The sequence below is a fragment of the Rhyacophila brunnea genome, unplaced genomic scaffold (assembly GCF_057557595.1).
Source record: "Rhyacophila brunnea isolate RB1 unplaced genomic scaffold, BYU_Rbru_1.0 scaffold_15, whole genome shotgun sequence".
NCBI lineage: Eukaryota > Metazoa > Arthropoda > Insecta > Trichoptera > Rhyacophilidae > Rhyacophila > Rhyacophila brunnea.
The window spans coordinates 37,181,886-37,191,028 of record NW_028232806.1 but is presented as its reverse complement, the minus strand read 5'-3'; positions in this window follow the sequence as shown (position 1 = coordinate 37,191,028).

Sequence of the window (9,143 nt, the reverse complement as noted above, 5' to 3'; positions counted from 1 at the left end):
GGAAAAAGATGACCGTATACTATAAGGTGTCCAATTTTATTAGATTCAATATGAACATTAATTCAATTTTCATAGCTGATTTTGGCAAAATTCATGAATTCAAGAATGAAAACCTAACCTAACCTAACAAATAATCCAGCACCTTATCGGCTATTTTCAAAATTTGTTTGCTGCTCGCTTCCTGTAATGTGTAAACCGATAAGAACCGTGTTTTATTTAGACATGAACTTTATGACAGTACTATACGACCCAAAGAGGTTGAACGGTCTTTAATATACAGTCATAATATATTTCCGATACAATATTTCACAGTGAAGTGCGATACGGCGAACTGCATACGCACAAGTCTCCGGACACGAGCTGGATGACGCTGGTGCATAGAAACGCTTTTCCAAAAAACAGCTTACATAATTTTTCTTTCATATAAATATTATGTTAATTTTTTCAGTAATTTTGTTATAAAGTATAATAGGTGCCTACCGAATTTTATTCTCAGATCATCATCATCAGCTGGAGTCGATTCACTGCTGCATGAAGACCTCCACTAGCTCTCTCCACTCTTTTCAGTCGATAGTTCTTTGTTGCCATGTATATCCACCGAACTTTATGAGCTCGTCTATCCAGCAGGTTTTAGGGTGTCCATGTGGACCAATGACATTATATGTGGACGTATAGTGCCCTTTGGAGACCACTCAGATCTATTAGGTACTTATGTAATAAGTACTTTTTATAACACCTGCTTCGATCCTGGACATATTCCCTGCAATACAACACTATAATTAATTATTTTTAGTAAGTTCATAAAGACATAATAATATGTAGGTAAGTATATCACAGAACAGCTTAAGGATTAAAAATATCTGTACCAAGGAACACGGAATTAATGGGAACAGAAATACAGAAATAGACGTGGAGTAACAGGTAACCGATCTCGAGTGTGGAAGAATGTGGGCTAAACTTAAACACGTGTCAAAAATACGTCATTCTAAGCTTGTCCTTCGTTCTTACAACTGCTCTCGGTTTATGCACTGACGCTCATTCAATATTGGTTATTTTAAGGTTGCAACATACACAATTACACATCTTGTGTGTTTCATTTTCGAAAGACGCTCACACATTCAAAACCCTGCTTCAATATATAAAACCATGAGGAAACCCGCGTGATTTCGTCATATCAGTTTATTCGCATTGCATATTGCTTCACTTACAGCCTACCGTAGAAATGAGAGTAAGAGAATATGTGAATCCCCGCGCTCTGCAGACGTGGGTGCAATGAGTTCCCAAAAGAAGACAAAAACTTATCATTATCATGATGAATGGAAAAATGAGTATTTCTTTGTGACAGTGAAAGTCGAAAGTGTCCCCAGTCAAATATAATAATATGTTTATTTAATTACGACGAATGACGATATGGTGTGGTAGAACAATGCCAGTTTTGATACTGAATAATAAATCAGAGCCTACTTGAAGTTGGACATGCTTGTACTAGGTATATCATACGATTTTATATCGCTGTCGCTTTTTGTATGACGAACAAGGAGTCTTAAGCTGGGTACTCATTAGCGAGTCGTAACTGTAACCATTCTAGATACTGTAACTAACTCTAGATATAGTTTAGACGCAACGTCAATGGTTTGCATGTACAAGCTAGAGATCCCTATTTAAAAAATGCTAGATCTGGCAAGAAAAACATTAAGTTGGCAACGCTGCTGCTTTCATTCGCGGCCATCATCGACAAACAGGCTCGCAAACTAATTATTGTGCGTCCATTATACCAGTTACTGTAGCTGCAACTGTCACAGTTACGGTTCGCTAATGAGCACCCTGCCTTATAAATTTCTGGTTAAAAAAATATTATGACGTTATTTTGTAGATTATTGAACCACCAATCTTTCCAGACATAACAAAAATACGCCGCACACCAAATACATTGATTGATGTTAATATATTGCTCAACTGTGTTGATGAATTAAATTATTACTTTACGTATACACTCTGGCAACACGTTTTAAACTGGTGATAATTACAAAGCGCATTTTCACGGAAATCGTACACGCGATGTATGTACACTAATATGTAAGACACGATTTAATATGAAAATGCTAAGTGTTTAACTAAATGATAAACAATTAGAATTAGACATTATTAAACAGTTACGAATACTTATACCTAGCTATCAGTGGCGAGGGGTGGCGGTAGGCTGTTAAGAGTCGACCTGAATAGTGCACATAAAACTTTGTCAGTCATACGTATTTGTTTTCATTGAACTAAGACTACAATTCGCAGATGGTGCTGGTTAGTTTTAAAAATTTAATTAAACGCTGCCTAACCAAACCATAATAGTTTTGGTATGCTATAGGCCAGTACTCCGCAACCTTTTCTCACCCATGGCACACCAAAGGTCTTCCCAGAATTCCGCGGCATACCACACCGAAATCTAGAAAATAGCCAATGGAAAATCGGCGAAGTTCTGTTTTAGCATCCCGTCGTTCCTCAATTCAACAAATTCCTCTCGAATTTATAGGGAAAGCGCTTCTATAGAAATTTCGGCATTGATTGCAAAAGCGTTTCGAATCCAGTCGTAATGATGAAATTTATTTTGCAGTAAAGTTAAATGTTTTTGAGCCTGATCCAAAATTCAATGCTTGTTTTCAATGATAGGTCTTTTGGTACATTTGTAGAGATCTTTGTCTTAACTCCATCTGCCAAATTTAGAGTTTATTTTTGAATCCTTCTAATTTATCAGAGCATATCAATATATTTTCATTCTGACCATGTATTGTATTATTACGTTCATTCGGGTGCTCAAATATATATCAAGCCATGTACGAAAATTTGGCTATTAAGTAAGTATTGTATAATATACAAATTTATTTGCGTTTTTTTTTTTTTTGAAGCAATGCGCCGCGGCACACCTAGCATCGTCTCACGGCACACCGGTTGCGGACACTGCTATAGGCGATTCGACAAAAATAATGCATATTTTTTTTAATGATATTTATTTGTTTTTGTTTAATTAAGAATATATTATATTACACAGTGACCTCCCGAGACAAAATGCCCCCCTAGCCAGCGCCATAATGCCGCCCCATTTTTTATACAGTATTTTTTATCATCCTTTCATGACTCCAATATCTAATAAATAATATGTTGTATGGATACATTATTAACAAAATAAATACCACTAAAATATATAAAATTAATTTTAGATATAAAAAGCAAATAAATATAATATAATAATACGTAGGTAATTATATTAGACACCCAAATCACCAGACACATTTGGTATGTACCATTTGGCAATACACAGATTATTATATTTATCATTTTCACTATGCTATTATTGTACAACATGACAACAAAATAATTTTAGCTATTTCTATATATTCTAAACGATTCTCCTCGATTTGCCGCCCTTCGAGTAACTGCCGCCCCCAAGCGACGCTCAATCTGCCTACCCCCACGGGACGTCACTGATATTACAGACGGTGCTGGTAAGTTTTTTAAAAATCATCAAGCCCTGCCTTAGACCAACTATAATCGATAAAAATATTCTTCTATCTATAAAATATCTAAGATATAATATAGATAGTTTATAGATAAACCAACCTTTTTTTTGATTATTAACTACTGTGGCTTGGATTAGGCAGGGGTTAATTGAATTTCAAAAACTAACAAACACTATCTACCTGCACATTGTAGTCTTAGGCCAGGTGTCGGCATAGATATAAACTCCAATTTCACCTCATCTCAAGCAGCCTTATAACTTATGAGTTTTGATTTATCAGGACAAGACGTGGACAGCTATGAAACAACTGCCTAAAATAGAAACAATAATATTTTATACAAGTAATAGTAACCTGAAATATATGAAGCGTTAAAAAAACTAGCTTTTGGTATTCTCACAATCTTTGGATCTACATAACAAGCATTCTCATCTATGAACAAAATAAAAAATAAACTTAGAAGCAGAATAATGGATGACAATTTACAATCATGTATTCAATTAAAAATAAGTAGCTATTTGCCAGATATAGTAAAGCTATCAAAAGCGATGCATAGACGCCGTTATTTTTTCCCCTAAAAATCCATATCCATAATTATGCATATTACATATATGCGGCTCTCTGGTACTTTTGTAGTCCTGTTTCCTTGACAATTTGGCTCTTCTCACTTGACAAACTGCCGACCCTTGTCATAGGCCAATGAAATCAAATACATTTGACTGACAAAGTGTAGTGTGTACTATTTATGTCGGACCTTAACAGCCTATCTCCACCCTTCGCCACTGAGTGACCTAGTATGGAGTATTTGACACTGTTGAATTGTATAGTAGAACCAATGTAAAAAAACCTAATTATCATATAATGATTCCAGTTCCTGGTACGTAATTTAAATTTAATTGAATAGGCAAGGTTCCAATATAATGACCAGGTATATTTAATTTTATTTTACAACTGATAGATACTTCCTGATAATAAATTATTTTCCAATAATATTATGTTAAGTAGGTACTTAGTTTTAAGCCTAATGATGACAATAAAATTGTGACATTCGGCTTCCGGTTGGAACCCATCGTCAAAACTCTAATTATATTTGACCAATTTAATGTAATATATATATTATGAAACATTAAAGGGGGTTTCAATTATTTATTTTAATATAGTGAAAATCCGTGACTTCGCTTGCGTAAAATATGGAAATCAAAGTAGAAGGACATATATTATAGGATGAAGGTTTGATGTATTTCAAATCAATTATGGCGCGTACCTCTTTGCTCAGCTGCTTAATTTATATAGTCAGAGTGTTGGAGCGGAGCTCGGAGCAGGAGCACGGAGCACAGGAGCAATGGGATTTTAACCGGAGCAGGAGCGGAGCCGGAGCACCGAAATTTTGTATTGGGATAGTTTTTTAATATTAAATTTTCGTCATAAAATCCAATGAAAATAGTATATTTTGACACTTTACAACACTGGAATTATTTGAAATATGGCAACACTGACAGACTTTGAGGACATTCGCCATACAAAATAAAAAAAAAAAAAATTCTAACTACACCAACGCACCAAATAAAAATATCAGTGTATTTCTTTCCTAGAATCATATCCTATAGTAGTGGCGAAGGGTGAGTGTAGACCAGTGGTGGCCAAACCAGGGCGCATTGCAATCTTTGCGCCTACTTATTCTTTTGAATTAGGTGCCATAACTGAATCCATCTTCAAGATATTATAATCAAGATATTTCAAGGGTCATTTGAAAGTCGTTTACATGATTTTGATAAATAAAAATAATGCATGCTCGCATAAATTTTAAATCATTTTTCACTCAGTGAACAAAATGTAATGCAGATGCCTAGTAACATACAAATGGAATTGATCGTTTTAAAAATAAATTCATTATTGAAAATGAAATTTGAAGAGCTTTTACCAGACCAAAATGCTTCTGACATAATTCATTTCTGGCGTTCATTACCCTGTGAACATTTTCCAGAGCTAAGAAAATTTACAAAAAGTTATATGTCGCTTTGGATCGACATACAGATGTGAACAAGCATTTCCATCCATGAAATTGATTAAAAGCAAAACAAGGTCGCGAATAACTGATTCAAATTTGAAAAATTCTCTGCTGCTCTCAGTAACAAATTTAACACCAAACATTGAAAGACTAGCGAAATCCAAACGCCCAAAAGCTCTCAGTGTTCCATCCCGCTCAGAGCTCTCTCTCTCTCTCTCTCTCGCTCTCTCATCACATCCAAGAACTGTGGTCCAGAGTTGTTTTCACCAAACGAGACTCTCTAGAAGCTGTAGCACCATCAGCGGGGTCCACGACAGCGATCACCCTCTCGTCCAAGAGATCATTTCTGACTATTGTAGATTGGTGCTTCAATAAACGTGTGTTTTTTGAACTGACATAAATTAATTAATTTAATTGCGTGATTGAGTTATTCCTTTTCCTCTCAACCTTTTCATTCCAACCCCAACCGTGAACGTAAGAAGGTATAAAAGGCGCTTGAGTTGTATGGCGCATATGAACTCGTCTGTCACAAAAATTGGCGCATGGTATGCGACAGGTTGGCCACCCCTGGTGTAGGCAGTGACGTCCCGTGGGTGTAGGCAGATTGAGCGTCGCTTGGGGGCGGCAGTTACTCGAAAGGCGAAGCGAATCGAAGAGAATCATTTGGTAGGTAAATATAGAAATAGCTTTGTTTACATGTTGTAGGTACTTGTACAGTAATAGAATATTGAAATCGGTGTGAAAATAATAAAAAAAATTAAATGTGTATTGCTGGATGGTACCTACAAACCAAATGTGTCAGAAATATGAACCTAATAGAACCTCAGACTCTGGTGATCTGAGTAACATATTACTTACCTATATTATATTTGTTCGCCTTTTATATCTAAATTTAATTTTGTATATTTTAGTGCTATATATTTTGTTGGTAATGTAAGTAAGTCATGAAAGGATGATAAAAAAATACTGTATAAAAAAATGGGGCGGCAATTTGGCGCTGCCTAGGGGCGGCATTTTGTCTAGGGACGTCACTGAATGTAGGCTGTTAAGATTCGACATAAATTGTGGACACTAAGCTTTGTAAGTCAAACGTATTTGTTTTGATTGAACTAGACTACAATGTGTAGATAGTGTTTGTTAATTTTTAAAATTCAATTAAACCTTGCCTAATTCAAGCAATTAATAGTAGATAATAGTCAATAAAAATTTTAAAAAATATGCCATTAAACCATACCTAATTTTAAATATTTTATATATAGACGAATATTTTTTTACAATTATGTTTCGGGTTAGGCAGGGTTTAATGAATTTAAAAAAAACTAACCTTTACCATCTGTAAATGTTTTCTTAATTCAACAAAAACAAAACAATACTAATTATGAGTGAAAAAGTGTAAGTACAACATTTTACCTATAATTAATATTATGCCTAAACTATTATGTTTTTGTTTAGGCAGGGTATAATTTTATTGATCTTTAAAAACTAACCAGAACCATGGAAACTGTATTGTTAGATCAATGAAAACAAATGAGTGTGACTGATAAAGTTTAGTGTGCACTATTTATGTCAAGCCTGAACAGCCTACCTCATCCCTCGCCACTGTCATATTGGTACCAAACTACTTTATTGTCTTCATTTTGTTGACAAAATAGCACCCGTTTTGTTGTTATTATCCGTATATTTTTTTTCACTGATGACCTCTTTATCGGCTACTAGGAAGCTGAGATACACGAAACTGTCGACACACTCCAAAAGCTAGTCGTTGATTTAGATTTGGAGGATTGTGTGCTTTATTCAGCACTCGATAATTTTCCAAAAATATTGATATTCCTACCTATCAAATTTTATAAACAACTAGCTGAAGTACCCGGCTTCGCACAGAATCGCTTCGTGGTTATATTTATCTTAAATATTTAAAAAATAATAAGAGGTAATTATTTTTTTAGTATTAAAATATCTGTGTAATACAATATGGCAATATGAAAATAATTCTAATAGGAGTAAAGGTCAAACATAAGAACACTAAATTAAAATCGAATCCAAAATATGCAAACGTTATTAATGTTATTAATATGCAGTAAAAAACCAAAATTGGATGGAACAAACAAACAACAAACTTTGTATTTTATATAATACTAATTAGGAAACCTTTGCAGGTGTGCGCACAACTTCTGACAAAAGCATACGGGACAGACAGACAGACAGACATTCATTTGTATATATTAGTATAGCCTATACTCTTCGCGCAAGTGCAAGCAATAAGTTGACAAAGTTTTATCGCAATCGGATGAACGGTATGGCTGCGCATTAAATACGAACAAACAAACAAACAAACACACAAACAAACAAATATTAAATTTTATATATTAGATAAAATAATATTATTATATGGCCTCCCTACTTCAGGCGGTAAAATTAAATTATCCACGAGATGGAGCTATAATCTCGAGGAATTATTCATGAACCGGAGCAGTGCTCCGGTCATTTCAAGCCTTGGCTTGATTGATCAGAACCGGCAGATACTTCGTTTTTGTCTCATTGATTTTTAACCCCATATTTTTTGAGATTACATTGAGAAGAGTCAAATCAATATACCTGTAAGTACCTACCTAATAAATTCAATTCAATTTTTTTTAACATATTGTGGACATTACAAATTATAAGTTTAAGACGTTCACAACATGACATTTAGAAACAAAGAAATATAAAACAGTATTACATAAAAAAGAGATAAATCAGTAGATACATTAGATAGGTACAAGGAAGTACACCGGATGAGTTAAGCAGACCCTATTTTAAGAATTTATAAAACAACGTCCACCTAAACTCATTCTCACTTAGGTGCAATATATCAACACCCGAAGCAATTTCGTTGAACATAGTTTTCACCCTCCCAATTGGCATTACCAGTGGCAGGTTAGTTCTGCACCTTGGGAGAATAAACAACTGATGGTCTCTAAATAACTAAATACAGTCGAAATTGGTTATTACGAACACGGACATAGCGAGATCTCGGAAGTAATGAGGAAACCGTCTCTGTTCTGGCAGAACACACTAACTGGAGAATACTAGTTTCGAGTAATTTGACTTTGAAGTTTTTAAAATGTTTAAAATGGTCTATCATGTGAGTTTATTAAGTAATCGTAAAAAGGATGACTTTGAAATAAAGATATAGAAGAAAGAATAAAGAAGAGAATAAAGATTGTTTATTTATTTAGAAGGTTAAAGTAAAAAATAAAGTAAAATTTTGTTTTTTTATGTTTATTTTCTTATTTGTGTATAAAAAAACGAATTAGTGTTTTTTGCCAGAACACATTTTGTCTTTTTCAGCGGTACTGATTACACTAAGTGTTATTTAGTGTTTTCTGCCAGGAGAAAAATCCAGAATAGTCTAAAGCCATTGTCATAGTTTTAGGGTAAAATTTTAGTACGAAAAATTATCTAGGTATTTTTATACAAAAATATGAGATATATACATACTGCATAGTATATTCTTATCGAGCGTGGAGATTATAGTAAGTAGGTACATGTGTAAATAATGACAAGTAGAAGACATATTAATAGAGGGAATTTCAGTGTAATTATCATTGGTGGAAAAGTAGCATCGTTAGAGTCATCATCATCAGTCT